This window comes from Acanthopagrus latus, chromosome 13 (genome assembly GCF_904848185.1).
Source record: "Acanthopagrus latus isolate v.2019 chromosome 13, fAcaLat1.1, whole genome shotgun sequence".
Classification (NCBI taxonomy): domain Eukaryota; kingdom Metazoa; phylum Chordata; class Actinopteri; order Spariformes; family Sparidae; genus Acanthopagrus; species Acanthopagrus latus.
Genome location: NC_051051.1, coordinates 22,926,890 through 22,946,905, shown reverse-complemented (window position 1 = coordinate 22,946,905; position 20,016 = coordinate 22,926,890). Strand labels below are relative to the sequence as shown.

At 41.1% G+C, this 20,016-nt stretch overlaps 1 long non-coding RNA gene across 2 annotated transcripts in view; it reads right to left on the bottom strand.

Annotated features, from left to right (window-relative positions):
• LOC119031458 overlaps nucleotides 1-16,160 on the bottom strand; it is a 77,739-nt gene extending 61,579 nt beyond the window's left edge. The window contains exons 1-2 of one of the 2 annotated variants that reach the window (XR_005078609.1): nucleotides 15,815-16,160; nucleotides 12,003-12,062 (exon numbers count right to left, since the gene is read on the bottom strand). This is a non-coding gene — a long non-coding RNA (uncharacterized LOC119031458). The remainder of the gene's footprint in view (nucleotides 1-12,002; nucleotides 12,063-15,814) is intronic. The other variant, XR_005078610.1, reaches the window with a different exon arrangement.
• Between the last annotated feature and the right edge of the window lie 3,856 nt (nucleotides 16,161-20,016).

The following is a 20,016-nucleotide window of genomic DNA, read 5'->3' as shown; positions in this document are numbered from 1 at the left end:
CACTCAGACGTGAAGGATGTGAGATGATACAATTTTTTGATAACGTGCACAATCGCCTGAACAATTTCAGAGCATACTCCTCGTATTTTTGTTTTTTGTTTTTTTTTCTTTTTAAACCTGTTTGGAGGTGTGCAAAGTTGAATTCTTTTTAACATTTTCAGGTGTGCCGTCATCATCAAAGGGGCAACAACTGTAGCAGCACATCGAGAGCTTCAATCCAGTCGATTCTCACCCAAACTTCTGAGTAAGGACGTGCATGTGCGCGCTGCCAAGAAAAAAATTGATACTTCCACACCCAGATAATCTTTATCTCACTTTCTCACATTAACCAGCCATCCAGAGCCCTTTTCCTCCCCTCTGTCATGTACTCGCAGAGTGCCAAGTGTTGCAGTCAGTTCAGTTGGTGTTACGACTATGCACAAAAAGTTGCCAAAAGCATTCAAACAGGCACCTCCATGTTAATAGAGAGAGAGCAGAGCACTGAGGGGTGCAGAGGTTTGGCAGAAGATGACGTCTGGATCATAAAAGTGTAGTGGCTCTGAGACAAAGCAAAGGGAACAGCATGAAGCTATTTGTATATCAGCAGTATCAAATATTGTTTAACTGTGTGTTAAGTGGCTCAGATGCTGTATCACTATTACTATCATATTGTTTAGAAGAAATCCATGTCAAAAAAAACGTCAAGATTGTCTTTTTTTATTCTTAATTTTACAATGACTTTTTTTTTTTTCTTTCAGCGATGAACAACCACAGTCTTAATCGTTGAGGTCCCTGGGGAGGTTACTTGAGAACCGATCACGGGGGATGCTTCTGGTGCCCGTCAGACAATCATAAGTAACAAAATATCATAAAAAACTGACGGACCAGCAGCACTTTGACGGCTGTAGAAGATTTAGCTAAATGGGCTAAGCAATAATGTCTCAGTAGTGTTTACTTGATGATGTTCCCAACATAAATCTTCATGAATGAATAACACACCATACACATCGCTCCAAGAAAGAGGATAACCATCTGATTAAAACCATAAGTGACACGACACGATAGCTCACTCTTCAAACCTCACTTTCAATCTGCATCTACCATTACAATTACGTTCTCTGTTTCTCTCTTATCCAGATTTATAAATATTTTTTCAACCTTACTACTAGTGAATAATATCCTCTTGGTTACAGAGGGACCAAAGACAATTTTTAGAGCTGGAAAAACTACAGTCAAGCACTTGTTGTTCAATGCCTCCACACACCAGTGGAGGCACAAGTTGGTTCGCCCCATAACTATTAATGAGTTGGCCTTTTGGATATAAAATGTCATTATGCATCATATTTTATTAGAGTTTGCTAAATGTTTTGTGAGGTCACAGTGACCTTTGACAGCCAAATTCTAACAGGTTCATCTTCGAGTCCAACTGGGTGTTGGTGCCAAAGGATGACCTTGATCTTTAACCTCTGACCATAAAGATGATGCATCCAGCCTTCAACAAGGCAATACTTTTTCACTTCATTTAAATGTATATAATGCACATTTACCTCTGTATACAATGCACACTTACCTCCTGTATATAGTGCACATTGCCTCTTTTTCCTGTATGTATTGCACATAGTGTATAATCCTTTATAGTTTGCATCTTTCTCTCCTATCTGAATATTTTCTAGTATTTTTTAAGTCTTGTAATTATTGTTTGTCTGTCTAACTGCTACTGTAACAAGTGCATTTCCCTGATGTGGGATGAATAAAAGTCTAAAGTCTAAAGATGAAATCAATTTTTCCTTGAGTTCAAGTGAAGATTTATACCAAATTTTAAGAAATAACCTCAAGGTTTTTGAGGTATAGCATTCACAAAATTAGGATGGACAGGCTGACAACCTGAAAACATAATGCGTCCACGGTGGCATAAAACCACTAATGTAGGCCAAGACATAGACATTGAATATCACCCACTTGCAGCCTTTCCGCAGCATGCCATATCTATAAATGGCCCTCGGCTATGTGTTCTTATCTGGGTAATTTACTTAAATGACAGCACTAAGACAGAGAAATGCATGGTGACACAAACATGGTGCAAATTTGGCCAAACTGTCTTCAGCTATGCTATATCACAGTCATCTGAGCTACTAAACTGCCACATGTGGCCCGTGAATACATGCTATCTGTCCTCATCAAGAGTAATAGCCTCTTTCTTAAGCCGCCTTATGGGTCTGACCTTTTCCACTATACTAAATGTGCAAATTATTCTCGATTCTGTGGTCTGTGATTTTTTTTTTCTTCTCCCCAAGAAAAAAAAAAAAAAGACAGGCCGCAACACACCAAAGCTTGAGTCGATTCCATCGCTGCCAAGTCATACATCATATTTTGAGTGTATGGATTTCTAATATCTCGCTACAGCAGTCAGGATGATGTAACAGATATGGACTCTGAGCACATATCAAATAGATTCCTTGAGGATATTCAATATGGCTGCCAAGAGACATTTGATCCGATTATTAAAATAGATAACCTCATATACCTGGAATTATACCATGAAATATCAAAAGTACTGCTGGGGGTAATTATGCGTGGGATGGCATCCATTAATGACCACTTGAAAGAAGAAAGAAATAGGCATAAGGTTCTTCAGCTCTTCAGTGGACTGTTCCCACAGCTGCCATTTTGCATCCCCAGTTGAATTGAACACTGAGTCTACAGTAATAAAGACAGAAAATTCCATAGAATACAAATGCGGTGTGAGTTCCGCTGTACAAGTGATATCACAGCATGAATATAAGCTCTAGCTGCAAGTCCTTTGTTAAGGATTTGATTTCAGCAGGCGACTCGTCCGATCAAAATAAGCCATAGCTCAGATGGGAATGGAAAATCATTTTTAAAGCCACCACACAAAACAGAACAAAAAGTATTTTCTTTCAGACTTCTCACCATTCAGACTCGTGCGACGTAGATCTGGCCCACGTTTGCCTTTGAAAAGCATGATATGAACAAATAACATGACAACAAGGACAAGGGCAAGAAAGTCAAGCTAGGTGTGTAGCTGAGGTCAAAATCTGTATTACTACCTTGCTGGCCCCCGTCTGGTCAGTGCGCAGTTAAATTGGGCTCTAACTGACACTGCAACAGCAAATAAAGACCTGGCTCCACTGCAACATCCCAGACCAATGCCCTAAACCAAGGTATTGATTTCCATGTTAATGCACTATGCCCACAAATGTGTCCTTATAGGTGGTGGGCCCACACTGTGGAGGCCTTGCATTTGAACAAGGCTACCATTGTCAAACACTATCTCCCTTCCCAGGCATGGCTCGAGAAGGGCGTTACTTAACTCTCCCACCAGACATTCACACTTCTGACACTGTCTCCACCTTTAAATCCCGCTTGAAAACACAATTATTTTGAGTGGCTTACTCGGCATCAGACTAATCATACAATCACACTCTCGCCCATTCTATTAATGCACTATGTAACTTGCATCTTCATATTTATTTATTTACTTTCTTTCATAAACTGCACTAAATCTTTTCCTGATTTTTGTACTGTTGTTGTTATGTGTGGTGTCCTCAGGTTCTATGAAAGGCACCTTAAATTAAAATGCATTATTATTATTAGAAAAGAAAATATATGCACAGGTAGTAACTTAACACAACTCCTCAAACAGCTGAATAACAACACGATGATACAGTTAAATAAAACTGGTATCTGAAAGTGCAAACACGGATGAAGGAGAGGAACCAAAATTCAAACTACAGTGAGAAGCTACAGAAGAACTGAGAGCTGAAGTATAACAGTATAATAGTACAGACACTATTATAGAAGCCTTTCTCTCTGGTGTCCTGCAAAAACACGAGTCTTGCAATCAAAACACATGCTTGTTTGAGGGGGAGAAGGAGGGTCATTACCGCTTGACTTGGTGCTGCAGTGAAGCCCCATAGGAGTTGAGTCTCTCAACGCCCTTCACACCACAGCTCCTGGAGTCCAAGGACATGCAGACTCCACCTCCATTTTCAAGTAGAAATTCACAGAAGAAATGCACCCTACATGTAAAACGCATCACCAAAATGCTGCGTCTTGCATCTGTTTATGGAATACAACACTGTGTAGTGCATAACCTCCCTGACAGCAGCTATAAAATGCAAAGCATTAGCTGCATAAAGCCATCAGTAGAGATATAAATAAAACACGGGCTAGTACTTTAATTACAGCACAGGACAACACACTGGACGTGTGCTCATTCAAAAATTCCTGAAGGCTGCTCAATGCCTCGTCACCCTGACCAAGTTCCCCTGCTTTTCCTGCCAGCTTTGTCTCTGCTCATCAAAAAACTCGAGCCATCAGAAAAAAGGATGGCATATTGATTTTGTTCTCCAGGAGAGTCACTGCACGTTCAGGGTGGACCAAAAATGGGAAATACAGGCACAACTGGTGGATTTCATGAAAGTGCAAATAATCCTATGGGAAATCACGGACGCCAGCTTAAGGCCAGAGTTGGTGTTGCGGTCTGACGTGCAGCAGTGCTCATGGCGCCATGGGACAATGCGCCAATGAGGCATGTGAAATGGAAATGCTTAGGTAGGCTAAGTCAGTAGCAGAGCACTGGGGCTAGGTTTGCCCTGTGGAGGTCAGATGGAGAGCATTTGGGGTAAAGTCACCCTTAAGTGTGAATTCACACCATTTTGCTTTTTTAAATCCTGTTACTTATTGCCGTATACAGCAGAGATCAAAGGTTAGCTACAGTCTCAATGGTCAGTAATGTTTAGAAATGCAATGATAAATCGTCTCCAATCTGTCTATATTACAGTTCTATGTATTTGTTTCAGGTGATATTCTTAGGGTGACGTATACCAAAGTGGCACATGGTGATGTCCAGTGATTTGTGTTGTTGCGGCTGGGGGTAAAGGTGCATCTGTACTGGAGATAATGCGTCCCCTCAGAGTTGCCAGTGAAGTTCTGTTTTAGACTCCATCAGGGAGGCGTAAACATAGCCATCGCTTGTTTTTTATCTCGTGTGTCATGTCAAGCTTAGCACATCTGCTACACATGTCTATAACTTAGTTATGCTATAGTCACAGAGTCACTTGGAGCGGAGGGGTGCTTTTGTGACTTCATTTGATAGGACAATTCAAGATTATGACAGGAAAATGAGGAGAGAGATAGAGGCGTCGACAAGGCGCATACTGCCACAGGTTGGAATTAAGGCTGGGTCTCATTAAAGAGATTTCGATTCCTTGACGTTCCTGAACAATATGCGCCGTGGTAAGTGCCATCCCTGGGTATAATCTAGTGTTTTTCCAGCATGCCTGAATACAGCCAATCACCAGCACTATTGGATCTTTGCACAATAACAAAATAATACAATAATATCTCTTTAGGTATCAAAATGTGGTTTTGAATGACAAGAAATTTCAATTACTCTGTAGTATCGGTACAACAATTCTGTCAGTACCACAGAAGTATTGACATTTGATGCCCAGGCCTAGTTGGAATTCAGGCCTCTGCCGAGGACTAAGCCTACTGGGGCTCCCAAACTGGACAGTTTTGAAAAGGGGACATGACGATGTGGTAGTGCATTGATCAGCAACATCAGCTTCTTTTGATTTTCCCTCCCATGTCAACAACTCTGCCCTATTCTGGGATGACACGCTAGTTTCGCACTCTGTGGCAAGGTGTTTCGACACCAATTCAGTTATATTCTGTAGTTGATGACTTGATGATTAAAAATCTGATGACGACATTCATATTTCATGTGTTTCCTACTTTTTCCTTCCTCAGACATTTCACTGGGATGCTCTTATAGCTTTCCTGACAGTGTGGCTTCCCTGCTCCTAACCAAGTATTATCCATTCACACTCCGTCAATAGGCTCAACTTGGAGCACAGCAGGGGAGAGGCTTGGGTGCCGGGGGGGGGGGGGCTGCTCACAATGCAGTGCACTTTTCTTACACGGAGGACTTTCAAATCTCATATCAGCTTTTACCTACAGTCAGCACCAGCAAACAGAGAGTCGGTGAGAGAAAGAGGGAGGGATGGTGGGAGGGCAGGAAAGACAGCAACACAGCAGGGTGCCCTTCACTTGGGCAGACTCAGGCAGAAGTGAGAGAATGAGGAGGCAGATATCAGGAAGAAAACAGATTATGGTTTTAAAAAATCTCCCACTCTGTTATTCTATTTAACAAAATATAAAAGAAAAAAAAAACTGAGAAACAGGCATGCGATGGAGGGATGTCCTTGGTTGCTGCAAACTCAAAATGTTCAGCTCACCTGTCATCCCTTGACTCATTTACTTTCACTCTATATAGCTACTTCAGCAGCTAATACATTGCCCCGGGGGGAGTCTACTTGCTGCTGAGTGCAATATTGTGTATGTGTTTGCTTTTTAAAAGGCTCTTGCTATGTTAAAAATAACAAGCACTCCTCTTCCAGTACATAATTGCTATCCAAGGAGAAGGGGGGGAAAAAAATGCCATGAAAAGCAATGAAGGACACGAGGCTAGGTATCAGTGAATGATACTGATAAGCGAGTGAAGGGACGGAGTAAACTCACTCTTAAAACTCCCACCGGGTGCTTATGTTAGCGGGAACTCCATTAGCAACGATTAAAAAGCCATCGCACTAACAGCTTGTGAACCTAAATAATCACAGGGTCCTGTTTCATTGATGCCTCCCTCCCATTTCATGATGAGCTGGGAGTGTTGGTGACTTCACCTTGAGGCCCCCAGAGGACCCTGTAATCGCCATTATGAGTGTGGAGGACTCGGGAGGAGTCCTGGTCAGGGAGTCAAGCAGTGCGCTGGCTCTCGCTGAGACCCACTGAACCCCGTGAGAGATGCCAAGAGCCCCTCACACTTTTCACCAATCTTCTTCCCTTCTCTTCCTCAGCGGTATCTTCAACATCATTTGCCCCCACTGTGTGCTTGTGGAGCTTGCAGTTTGTAAGTGATATAAAAACAACCTTGCAACCTACCAGCAGTACCGTCTGTATCCATCCCAGACTCTCCACACAGATGAAAGACTGAGGCAGAAAATATCAGCACATGATTTTTCCTTCCTCTCTGCCTCAATGAAAATTATAATCAAATTGGAAAAAAAAATAAAATAGAATGAGGGCGGCCTGTTTGAGAAGAGACCATTTCTTTGCCTGAATCCAGCCCACGGCCAAGCTTTTTACTTGTCGTTTGTGACCTTATATAACCTCACACTCAACTTTATCCAACTTTCACTTCTATCGGGGCGCATGATGTTCACTTAGCGTACTGGCATACTTGGATACCTGCAATGCCACCAAGAGATTAATTATTTTTGCAAGAGAAAAACTAAAAGAAAAAAAGGATCAAAGTAACACCAAAATTAATGATTAGATTCCAGGAGTGACAGCTCAGCCAAGTTTAAGAGCTCGAACTGGTTGCAAGAAAATATCATGTTTTTTGAGGTCTATTAACTAGACTTATGTCCTTTGGCTGATAAACTAGGTGGCCATGTTGGCATCCTTTGAGTCAGTGTCATTGCTTGCATTTTATAATTAAGTCTTAACCTGCAGACATGGTTGTATTTTCTTTTTATGAGCACATCATTCCAATTAGTAGTCTTCTCTGGCCATTATTCAATCTCTGATATTTTATATCAGTTAAATCTCATAATCTTGAAGGATGAGGCAGACAAAAAGTATATACGTTTGCTGATTTTAAAGGTCCAGTGTGTAAAGTTTAAGGTGATCTCTGGGCAGAAATGGAATGTAGTATTTACAGTTCTATTTTGCATATACCCTGAAACTAAAAGGCTTTAGACTTTTCAGTTTGATCCAAACCAAAATTACCGTTGTGAAACCTTCTCCAGACCACAATCAGTACCAACCAGCTGAACCTTGGTCCCGAACAAAGGAGGTGGTCTCGGTCCAGATCACTCTGAACCATGGTTTGGCTCATTTCGAGCGTGAAATTCAGTAGACTGCCAGTCCCAAACAAATGTTAATGAAGTCTGTCTCGCCCTTGCAGCACGTTTCGCCAGAACTTCTTTACACCACTGCTGCATTACTCATATTCTGTAGTTTGATCAAATCTCAGATGCTTAACAAGGTTTGTGATGTTGCCACAGTACCTCACAGTACTAACACACACGCACACGCACACACACACACACATTACATGTAGCATCACTGTTGTTCAAAGGACTGAAAAACGTCTTGACAGCGTTTGCCGACAGTCGTCATCACTTTCTATGAGGGGTGACTTACACATTTAAAGTTAAATCACTATGACAGGCGGAAGGGGAAGTAGTTCCTGTCGACTATGTGTTATTTAGATCCGGTCCTGGCACTGTCAGTTCTGTTGTGTCCCTGTTGATGGTAAAATACACATTTAACCTTAGCAACTGAGCTTATACCCATATTTATCTTTCATCTTTCTATCTATCAATCAGTCCTCAAATAGAGATGTTTGGGATTTGATGTAATGATATTTCTGTATCGATCTGCACACCACTACTATCTGTTAACACGTTCCTGTCTGTGACACTCAGCCCAAAGCCTGCTGGTTCCTACTAAGCTGAGAATCTTTAAATAAATGCATTCAGTACTGTCACCCTGTTTAAATTGGGTATTTTTCTGAAACTAATGAAAAATGTAATTAGCAAACCTCATTCAAAGAGGCTCATAGGCTAACTACTACTGTAAAAGTAGAAGTAATGGTTATCTATCTTGCTCTCTGACATGCCCAGTGTTGTTAAGGCTATGAAAAACAACATATATCAGATAAAACAACTCTTGTGTGTGTGCTTTTAAGCAATTAAACTCTTTCGGACCCCTTACAAACCAAGCTAACGCGTCGAAGCAAGGCAGGATGTTACTCTGTTCTACTCTGACGATTTTCAATAATGCAGCCACCCTTCAATTGGGCTGATCTGATGATGCAGACGTCCAGGCAGCGTGAGCTTAATGCGGCGAGAGCGGGCAAAAGCTAATGGACAGGCAGGAATTTAGGAGACTAGAGATATACATCTTTCATGCTCCCCTAAGCACGGCTCAATTTGAATATTTCTGATATGCTATTTATGCTCACTGCGGCGGGAGCAGGGATACAGAGAGAGACAGTGATAGAGACAGCAGAGGAGAGAGAGAGGTGTGTGTGTGTGTGTGTGTGTGTGTGTGTGTGTGTGTCTGTGTGTGTGTCTGTGTGTGTTTCAGAGGGTTGTGGTGAGAACTAGATGTGTGGAGAAGACAGAAGAGAGCATGAGGCATCTATTAGGTTAGCATAATAGACGCAACCACAGCACCCTGCTTCATAATTTAACAGAGCTTTAATTGGACCTGAAATACCATCATCGTAAACCAAAATGAACCTGAAATTATAGCTGCCTGCAGACATTCTTGATACATAAACTCTAAGTACTTTGATCTGAATTTGAATAGTTTAACAGGTAAATATTTCCCCAGCGACAAAACATTAATATTCAATGATGCTGTACTTATTCCTTCATATTTTTGAAGAGACAGTCCTCACTGGTTCCCTGCAGATTCTATACCCTCTATGTTCAATTAATGCACCTCGCTGGCCTTGTTTCTGTTATTTCATTTAACGTTAAAAGGGTTTCACTCTGAAAGAGCATGTACGCTCAGCGGGCCCACCTCATATAAATAAAAGGTTATATATAAAAATTTTTTAAGAAAAACATGTCCAATATATATACACACACATATGTATGTATATGTATATGTGTGTGTGTGTGTGTGTGTGTGTGTGTGTGTGTGTGTGTGTGTGTATGTATGTATATATATATATATATATATATATATATATATATATATATATATATATATATATATATATATATATATATATATATATATATATATATATATATATATATATATATATATATATATATATATATATATATATATATATATATATAAATAAATAAAACAAAACCCACTTAGGTCTGGCTCTTGTCTTTGGTACAATCTGCATATACTCCCACATCCGTCCTCTGGACAAACTGCCAACTGGTCCAGCTGAAAGTTTGTGACTTCAGTATATCCACCAGCTGACTTTGCTCCGAGGCACTGACTGGCTGATGAAACAAGTCTCCTTACGTTTAACAAGGAACCTAAAAAAGAAGGTCACTGAATTTTGTTTAGGTGCCAGACTGTGGTGACAGCTGTGTTGAAGTCTATAGGAGACACACGGAGACGCACACTAAAACTCTGCATCATGACTGCTGATGAGGAACGCCTCCAGAGGATGAAAGAACACACTTCAGAGAGGTTGATCACTGATTCCTTTTCTACAATTGGGCTGGTAATAATGTTGTGACCAATTACTCTGTGATCAGGAGCCTTTCCAAAATGAAATCGAGGGATGAACACCGTGCCAATAAACAAAACCAGAGGTTAGCCTGCTGTCTGAAGCGTGCTCTTTAACTTCTTCATCAAAAGTCATACGACGTTCGACTGCGTGTTCCTGTTTGAAGTTTTGAAAGCACAGTGACTGATGATATTTCACATTGCAGCAACAAACACTGAGGCAACTCGAGTTAGTCTTCAGTAATCAAAACCGCAGACTTGGTTGAGGTAAAAGGCTGAACAAAGTGGACAGGTATGTAGCTCCACCTCCATCTAAGGTGGGAAACAAGATTGCATGCACTGGTTCTCATTTTACTCTTCTTCCCTGTGTCAGCCGCGAACACATCAGACTATTAGACGCCGGCTTTTTTAGTTTAATATTGATCTTGGATGCCAATGCAGAGCCTCGCAGTAATTGAGTCTTATCTTGATGGCTGTAAGTTTAATGAGGTTGGCCGTGGCTGTAGATCCCTGTGGACTGGCAAAAGGGATTGATGAAAGGGGCGCAGCGGGGAGGCAGGGAGGGAGAGCGGTATGGAGGGTTAGAACATAAGCTTTCCTGAAAGAAGCAGGTCCAAGGCTAATGCTGGTCAGTGTGACCAAAAACGTTTTACGGTATATGATGGTATTTTGTTTTTCATGCATAATCAGGTGTTCACAGCATTTTCTACTGGTTGAGTGAGGAATTACTGGCCCCTTTTAGATAGAAAAGGCGGCACATTTGCTGCAAGATAAAGGCTGCACTGTGCCGCTCAGGGTTCCTAGTGGAGGGCTTTTAATTTGAAAGTAGCGAGCATTAGCAGCTAACAAGCGGACAGCTACAGAGACTGAGGAGAGCTAGCATCTCCCGGATCTCTGCAGCTTTCAAGTTGCTCATCTTGACATCAGCGGATGAAGTCATTAACTGCAATGTCTATCCTAGCCATCTTCACCGTAACGTAACACCAGAGCACTACTGTTTACCCTCACCACGCCTCGCAGTCGCACCATGCCTGTTTAGAAGCGCAACACTGAAAAGGGTCCGGTCTGAAACAGTGTCGCGCAGCGTAGTGTTCCGAACGTTGTGTAATCAAATACACCGGTATGGCGGTATGTTAAAAATTTATATCATAACGAAAATATACACTGGTATTCGGTGTGAACTAGTATACCGCCCAGCACTATCCAAGGCCTAACAAATGGCTGTGACCGACTCGCACGTTGGAAAGATGGTGGAAAATCGTCTGCCAGAATTATAACAACTCGGCCTGTGTGTCAGATTTCTGCTGTCATCTGTATTAGGTTGCTGTCAAACAAGTGAGAGCGCAGCAGAGCACCAGAGGGGCATTTTTTTATGGTTAGGCAAATAATTCTCGTCCTCAATACAGACAAATGTCAGCACGCAATGTATCAGAATTGCAGGAAGCAACAATACTGAAGGAAATTGCATATGTGAACCTCTGTTTGCGTTATGAAAGATGGCACACATCTTGCAGCAGCATCTGATACAACCAGACTGGAAATTGGCTTTCAGACTTTGGCTGTTTGCCTTGCAAGTGATGTGAAATGATTCAATATGTCATTACATCGGATGTCTGGCCGTCATTTTCAACATAAATATTGCTTGCAGAGATTGTTTTCTCTTGGCTTAGTGCTTGCCATAAAAAGGCATGGCCTTGTGCTGAATCTCGACACTACATGCCTACCTGGTGAATATTTCTTTTGAGAGACGGTTGGGTGATGTCTATCAAATGGAGTCCTAAAACCTGGAAAGAAGAAAGCATTTTATCACTTTTTTGTTTTTTGTTTTTTTTTAATGAGTTGTCTGTAGTCAACACAAGCTAAATACATTTTAATGTTTTGTTCCATGACATGAAATACTAACATAAAAAAAATTTGAAATTTAAAGCATTTACCCATCTTAAAAAAGGTGGTCATTAACACGTGGACAAATGAGACTACAGCATGTGTCAAGGACATAAAATGTCATTGCACAGAACATGGAGATTCATCTACTCACTAGTTCTTTACGTTGTGTTTCTGCATACACAGTCACCAGAATAACTGTTAGCCAAGTACGGTTCTGCAAATCCACAGATAAGGTAAATCTGAACCTTTCTTTATGTGCAATGTAACATTTTTCAAGGCTGAATTTTGTGTTTTTCTCTTGTCACAATGCTGTGCTTATATGCGCTGGTAGGTCTACACACAAAAAATACTTGGTTGGGGCAAGGAAAATATCATGGTTCTGGTCAGCATGATCACGGATGGAGATGGCCCCACTTCCCATGAAAAGCAGACGTTTTTGATCACAACACAATCGCCTGTAAATGTCCACAGGGGTCCTTACAAATATCCAGTGCTGTGACTGGAACTGCTGTCGGCCACTTGCTAGTCCTTGTTGGCCTGTACTGATGCCACCACCATCTTCTCCACCTCCTGATATGAAATGTGGCTAACGTTGCTAACATAACCGGGCTGGTTTCTGCATATCAACTTAATCACCGCTGTACTCACCCAGCCGAGAAAACTGTCTCTCGTCACCAGTGAAGGGAATCAGACATATATCCCCATGCAGGTTTATAAGAGCTTTCTCTTTGTAGAGCATGTCCGCAACTTTACTACTGGCTAACTTTGTTTCAGAAGCTTGAAACACACTACTAGTACTTATTTGTGCTCTCTGATGGGGAACTTTTTAAATCAAGACATTACGATGGTACAGTGCTCAGTAGTCGATGACTGTCAGCGATGGGCCCAGCCATACTTCAGAGTGATATATGCTGCTTATTGCACACCCTACACAGCAAATCCGTCTTTGCATGGAAAGCATGGCTGTCATAATGAGTCATAATGTTGCAGGCTCCTGATGACTCTGCAACACCAGCAGTGAAACATTCATTAGACTTGACCAATACAGACACTCTGATCCTAAACAAACTCCATCCACACATTTCAAAAGAGCATACTGAACACATAGCAGTTCATTGGTTCACATTAAACAACACGGCCGGCGAGAAGGTCAATATCTGTTTTCATTTAGATTATCCGTGAAATCAATTGCTCATGAGGAGAATGGATTTAATGAGTTGAGATAACAAGCGCAATCCATTTCTCCTTGATCCCTCACCAATCGACCAGAGAAATGGCAAATGCTCTTTGTAACTAACAACATTCGATCTCCATTTGCATTTCTGTATCTATATCTATGTAGCAGCTAAGTGCACAGTAAACAGGGAAATGTCAGCACGGATCTGCTGTGCATTGCCATCTATCAAATGCTCACTGGAATAAGATGACTGTGCATTACCATTTAGTCTGTGACTGTCGGTCATCATGTCATCATGTCATCATGTCATCATGTCATCATGTCTTTTGACCCATCCACCTCAATCTACAATCAAGCCCCCCCCCCCACCAAGCCAAAGCCAGGACATCTATCCAGAACATATAATGAGAGGAAGTGAGGCAGCGATGCATGAAAATGCTCAAAATGTCTAATTTATCAGAGAGTCAGCCGTCTCTTCCGTGCCTCCTGTGGACAGCCACCAAGGGGCTGAGTGTCATTTAGAGGTGAGAGCAGCATGAGCCAACCACAGAAAATATTACTTTTATTCAATGGATATGATATGATTGACAGTCTCGAATTGCTAAACCTGTGACCTTGGAGGACTGGTACTCAGACTGAAGTTAGCATTTTGTGTGGGTGTGAAACTGTGGCCCTGCAGTCAAGTCTCATACTGATGCAGCGCCTTGTTTGCCTCAGCTTTATATTTTTAGACTAAAGGCAGTATATTCACAAGCACTAAGCGTAAACAATATTGGGTGCACAGGCGTTTATGAGGTAGATAGACCAGATGTGACTTTCCAAATCTGGGGTGAATGAGACATTTTATAAATCATCATAGTGGCCCTAAAGTGTGTGTTGGTGTAAATGAGTTTAATTGTGGTTTGTTTCCAAGTTTATATTAATCACTTGGTGTATATACCTCTTCTGGTGTGGAGATGGAGACAATGCTGTGTGATGCTGATGTTGTTGAATTATCTGGGTCGCAACTCGTAACTATGTTAATATTATCGCTTAGTCTTATCATTCAATTTTCTATTCACTGACTGACTATCCACAAAATGTCATAAAAAGTGAAGTCTACCATTTTCTGTCTTATATACAGTGTTACAATGTCCGGTGTTTATATTAAACATGGCTCAAGTTTCAAATAATTAGGTAAACATACAATCAAGCAATCCCTGCAATTAGTGAAAAATATCAAATTATACTCTGCTCTGAATGGAATGTTCCCACAGCTTTCTTCCACTTTGCTACTAAGACCTCATGACATTTTGTTGTCAGCTCATTTATTGATCATCTGCTCCGGGCACAGCACGACCAGGGGAAGTGCCCAGCGCCCGCTCAGTCTGTCTAATTATTTGTACCGAGGTGATTTAGAGTTGCTCTGACCAGGACTTTGATCAGCAACATATCTGATGGAGAAACTATTTCTGGTTTTTACTCTGATGCCATTGAGGTGCTCTGGCTGAGGTCATTTACTCACAGAATGTGGGCAGAGATTTACTTTACTAAGTGAGCTTTACTTGTTGCTAAAATGAACGGCTATCTCCCATTAGCAAGCTAGCTCAGTTAGCCGTGCAGCTTGCGACCCTATTAGCGCTCTCCATGGGTCTCCCTGGCCTGACATCCTCACAGCAGTCAACAGCCCCTATTCTGGAGGTGTAAACACGTCTCCCAGTCTGAGCAGAGTCAGCTCGTTGATAGGACCACTAGTTGTAGCTAACTAGCTGCATGGCTAACTGAGCTAACTAGCCAAGCAACAAATCAAGCCATCAGAACCTTGTAATCGCCAAGTTATTCTTTCCATAAAATATGATCCTAAAATCAGTGAATAAAGTTGTCTTTTGCTAAGTAATCTAATAAACAGATTGTTTCAGACAGGGAACTAACTGAGGGGCTAAATAAAGGGCCAGTACAAGGTGCAAGCAATTTCTTGAAATGTAATTCATAGAAAGCTCCGCTATAAAAGAGTGTAATACATCTCCTTCAAAAGGGTTAACAATAATAATCTGTTGAATAACTCAGAGATGAATTGATGAGTCCTTTTAGTTCTCACCCTGTCTGGGCATGAAAATGACATATAATGAGTTTGTTTATTAATAAAAACTAAAATAATACAAGCTATGAAAGCCTTTATCTTGCTAAAGCATTAATCAGTTTTATTGTATGGTCCTGGGGGGTTTAATGACAGAATGTTCAGAGATGGGACATCAGTGCGTTGTACACAGTGACGGACTGGGAACAAAAAACGGCCCTGGCATGTTCACCCACCAGCGGCCCAGCGGGGGGGCGCAACTTCTGACTCATGTAAAGAGCACGCACTTTAGACAGCCCCAAATTGACAATTCCCATGCTATGAACGACTGCACCTGAACAATGCACAACAACAATGCATAAAACAAATTAATAAATCATCAGAGCCAGCCGCTCCATAATAAAAACATGTCTTACCGTCATGCAGTTATCCATGTCTACCTCTTCATCCGCCTCTGGCTCATATTCCTCTCTGTCCTGTCTTCCTCCTGGTGTGCTGGCTCAGCTGTGTCGCTAACATTAGTGCTAGCAGTATTAGCAATAGTGCTGGTTCAAGCTGCACTTGATTTTAAAAACAACTCAGTCCGTTTACAGCATTTTTCCCCGCCAGCCAACAGTGCTCTCTGAGATTTCTCTTTTTCTCCGCTCGCCCCTTGTGTCTCTTGATGCCTCGATTCATTTTCTGCTGGCTTAATCTCAGTCAACTTCCAACTTTCAATCTCCAACTTCCAACAAGCACGCAGACGCGTCTACTCGAGTCAGTCTTTAAATTCCCAGAAGGCATTGCTTCATTTTAACTTTTGCAAACAAATAATGAAATTTAAGAAAAAAAATGCAGGCAGATTTGTTTTATTTCGGACCATGCATGTTTGAAGATATGAATATAATATTTAGCTACAAAACAATGCAGACTGATATAAAAAATTGTGACTGTAGACTGTAGAGCGTAACCATGACTGTGATAAAGAGACTTATATGTGGACTATAAAACCTGATACATTCCTTGTCAGTAAGTCGTGCGAAAGAGTGAGATAACTAAATGATAATTAAGTTTTGTCTTTATTGCTGCATGAAAGGGGCCCAACAGAGGTTAATTTAGGGTCGCTCTTTGATTGGTCGGTTGACCCAAATGGCCCAAGATGGCGCTCTGGCATCTGGGTAAATTCCAGATTATCAGTCCATCACTGGTTGTAAGCAAGATTCTATTAACAACCTCTCTTTATTGGAGGGAAGTGATGTGGAATTTCAAATCTGATGCAAGCTTATCATTTCAAACATTTTTTTGAGAAAAATAGATTGTTCTCATTTTACAGCCATCAGCTGTTTCACACTGAAATGGAGACGTAACTTGAAAGAGAGAAAGAGTAATTTGCCTGAATTCTTTAAGAGAGTCCATATTTAACAGAAAAGAAATAACACTTTTTTATTCTTTCTGTTGTCTGTTGTTATCTTTCAAGGAAAATCAATTTCGAAAATGCTGTGGTTCTACATCTTAAATTAAAAAAAGGGGAAATGGAGGTTGTGGTGACAATCCACCACTCTGGATGTCCACAGACAATTTCTTGTGTTTATGGAGCTCCTTCTATTTCTCTGAGTCACTGCCTTCTCTCCTGCTCACCCTCAGAGACATTTTTTTCTCGTTTTTCTTCCTCTCTCCTTATCTCCCCAGACAAAACACGTGCGCGCGCATACACACACACACACACACACACACACACACACACACACACACACACTAACGAACATATGCTTTTGGTGCAATGAAAACATCTATCCTCAGGAGAGTGTGTCCCAACAGCCTCAGCCAAGTGTGTGTGGGCTGATGAGGTGAAAGTAATCTAAATGGTGTTCTGAGCGGCAGAGGTGGCACACAACACACACACGCACACACACACACACACACTCTCTCTCTCATGGTAAATCGTATCATCACACCCCCATTGCGACGTGTGGGCCTTTCCAGCGGACGTTGCCGCTCCGAAGGGGTTGAAAATATCGAAAATGAGTTGAACCTCCACTGAGATGGGGGGTCACTGCCTCTTTTCTGCAATTTTCTGTCCCTTTCTCTCAGGGGTCAGTAATTGAGCAACAGAAATTGGAGAAATTGCCACAAGTCGAAACAAAGTCACAAAACAGCTTTATTTTCCTGGTTATATATGAACAGGGAAAAATGCCAACAGGGAGCAGATGAGAGGGGCAGAAGGTGATTTAATGTATTTCCATGTTTGCACAAAGCACAAAACAAATGTGGGTGTGTGCATTGTGTACGTGTGCAGGCTGGCACTCATTCAGCGGCAGTAATTTCCCTTGTCATATATGGTTGTGTTAGTAAAGATGCTCTCCCTGGTCCCTGAGCTGCTCTCCAAATGTGGAGCATAGCATCTCCCGACACACCACAGCAGATCGGCGGCTAAGTGCAACTTGTTTTCATCTACAAGGACAAGGTGACCCCGCGCCATTGACACTAAAAAAGGGGAAAATTGAGAGCATCTGATCTTCTGGGGATATTAAACAAGACAAATAGGCAACCTCCCATCAGCATAGCAACAAAGTAAAGTGTTTGATGCGGTGTGAGAATAAGGGAAAACTTGCGGTTGCTCGCAATGACACCGAAGGACATTTTGGTCAAAGCTGTGCGCTGGCTACAACTCACACAAAGGCTTGAAAGAAGCAGCCAGTATAAAATATTCTAAGCTGTATTGTTTTTGGAGAAATTACAGTTTGAAATTAGCTTGTATGAGTAATTACTGCAGTAATATGAGAGACAAAAGACAAAAAGATACAAGATTATAGATTATTAGAAATGACAAATAGCATTTAGACGGATGTCATCTACAAATTAAATCACTTGCCTTCATTATGATCTGAAGATTATGCTCCTCACTCCCGGGTGTAAGCAGTAATAGCAAAATGCTGCACTACACCACTTGAGTAGAAAAAACTCAGATCACAGTATCAAACAATTTATCACCCCAAAATCGAAAGATCAAAGTTATGAAAGTAGATTGCTTAAGCACTTTGAATCCTGCCAAAAAAAGATGTATTTTGAGATTCAACATTTTCATTTATCCCTTTTTAGAGGAACAATTTAATTTTGCTTTATCCCTTCCTGGGCTTGCTGATATATTCATAGAAAACAATAAGTGTTCTTCCACATGCACATCTTGGCAATTCCTTTCCTCTGGCTTTGCAGTATCTACAGAAATGTAATCTGTGTGTGTCTGTATTAAAATTCATGAGGACAGATAAGACGGGACTTTCATTAGTGTGGGATTCTGAAGCTGGTAGTTTGGGGGGGAAAGTAAAAGCCAAAATACTTCCAGCAGCACTTTCCAGGGGTCCTGTCTGAGGTCAGACAAGTCAGGTCAGGAAAGTTTGGCCTCCTGACACAAGTTTCACCCGATTACACGTGTTGTGAAGGGTGGGGTTTCAACAACATCCAACCAAAATTAATTGACACAAATAACAGCAAATGGAAGATTAACATTAATCCCCTTCAAATGGGGAATATTCTTGTTTTTTTATACATTGCAGAAAAACATCAAAATCTAAATTAACAGAACACAATGGAACAATGCATTTGAACCGAGGATGTTGGTTTCAGTGAATTTTGCTTTCTGTTGCCCAACACCCTTTAACTGTTAACTAACAGGTTAATAATTAAGAAAAAAGAACCTATGTGAAATGCAAGAGGTGCTGACACACCGTCAACTGCAGTTATCACTAGAAATTTTCAAGGAGAGCAGGGGACACTTCCAGCTGTGTTTGTGTCGACAAAAAAACAATTTAATTCACAGGAAGTCGGCCATCTGCAGCCGTGTTGTGGCGATGGAAGCAGGTATTTTTAAAGAGACCTCAGACTTCATTTCTAACCATGTTTGTCGTGACTGGAGGTATTCAAATCCAAACTACGATGTTTTCCTAATCATAACCAAGTATTTTTTTTATCCTAAACCTCACCAACTCATAAACACAGTGTTGTGACAGGAGAGAAATGGAAAATTGGACCTACAAAACTGAAACATAAACTTTCACTGTACCGAAACACAGCTTGAACTCATTTGTTGTTTTGCAGAAAAGTACTTAGGAAACATTTATTCTGGCTATGTGTTGGTTTGGGTTGGATTAGATGGTCATAATAACTGTGGCTTGAGGTACCGAACTAGCTCTTTAAATCCCTCATCCCTCATATCTGAACAATAATCAATGCATTTGACAGCATATTTGCCACACATGATCTATAATACTGGTGAGTTAAAAAGCAACAGCTCATACAAATACTCAGCCTACTTCCACACAGCCATAATTAATGATGGTCATGCATGCCATGGTGTTTATTCTAAAACAAGAAGACTTCGAGGTTTAAAGCTTAAGAATTTAATCCTTTTTTATAAAGGAACTTTATATAGATAAGATACACAGAATTACAGCAAGTGGAGCAAATATCAGCACAAGGACCAAAAACTGTCGAACTAGTCCTTATTTTTTATATATATATATATATTTGTGAAAGAATGGGCCGCTCTCAGGAGCTCAGTGAATTCCAGCGTGGAACTGTCATAGGATGCCACTTGTGCAACAAATCCAGTCATGAAATTTCCTCGCTCCTAAATATTCCA